The following is a 1,351-nucleotide window of genomic DNA, read 5'->3' as shown; positions in this document are numbered from 1 at the left end:
CCTTAAGGTCATCAACTTCACAGCCAGGTTTGTTGACATCAAAGGATCTAATAACTAAAAGAAAACAAAACAAATTAAAGCCAATTCTATTCACTTTAACTTCAGAAAAATTTATTTTTTTGTAAGTTAACTTTTCTTAAATAGTAGACACATAAAATTTATACAAGGAGACTCTGTCACAAAGTCTAATATTATTGCAGCTAAGTATACTGCAATTTTAATTATGCTGGAAAAAGTAGAAATAACTTAAAAGTACATTGATAGGAGGCATATTATGGTACACCCATAGTATGGAGTATCATGCAGCTGTTAAAAAAAAGACTATTAGAGGGGAGAATAGTTTGAGAGAGAATGGATACATGTGTATGTATGGCTGAGTCCCTCTGCTGTCCACCTGAAACTATTACAACATTGTTGATTAGCTATACCCCAATATAAAATTAAAAGTTGAAAAAAAAAAAAGAATGTTAGAGTATATGTAATAATGTAGAAGGATAACCTTCATCTGTTGTTCAGAAAAAAAGAAAAGACTAGTTATGCATAGCATGATCCCACTTTTACATACAAAAACTGAAACAAGAAACGCATTATGTTTATAAAGGTGCACAAACAGTACACACCAATTGTTAACTGTAACTTCAGGGCTAAGGGGTGAGGCAGGCATCGTGGACCTTTCTGGTCATATACTTTATATGACTTCTGCAACCAAGATTTAGTTTCAAAACTTCAAAACAACCCTAGGACTATGTGACCTGCACTTTAGTCCTGAGAGCAGGAACCATTAACAAGGGGTACTCATTACAATAATCCAAGAGAACCCTGCCCACAACACACAGAAAGGGCTGGGGGGCACCTAGTGAAGCTTCAGAGGGTTCAAATGTCTGCTGTGAAAAGGTTCCACCATCTGTGTAGAAACCACGAGTTTAAATTATCAAATTATACTAATATTGATACCACAAACTTAAACAAATGAGAGAGATGAATATCTTCATTAATGGTACAATGAAATCATTTGTCTGGAAGTCCTAATATCCTGTTTCTAACTAAAACATAATTCCATAAGGCATACTTTATTGTTCCATCTTGATCATGTAACATAACATACACCAAGCACAAAAAGGCTAAAAGTTATGTCTGTATTCAGGACTCTCATCCAGTAATGCAATCTAACTCTGCTAATACAATCTCAGAATTAACTGACTTCAAAAAAAAGTTTTTTATGGAGACTGTAATTTATTATCACCTCTGCAGAAATCATTGGTGATTCCCTTAAAGAGGAATCAGCAATGTGGGAAAGATCAAATAAAAATCCTATTACTTACCAATAAGTCTGGGTTCTGAAGTAAAGTCT

Source organism: Bison bison, unplaced genomic scaffold (assembly GCF_000754665.1).
Source record: "Bison bison bison isolate TAMUID 2011002044 unplaced genomic scaffold, Bison_UMD1.0 scf7180017863482, whole genome shotgun sequence".
Lineage (NCBI taxonomy): Eukaryota > Metazoa > Chordata > Mammalia > Artiodactyla > Bovidae > Bison > Bison bison.
The sequence above is the reverse complement of the archived record's forward strand: the minus strand, read 5'-3'. Positions refer to the sequence as shown.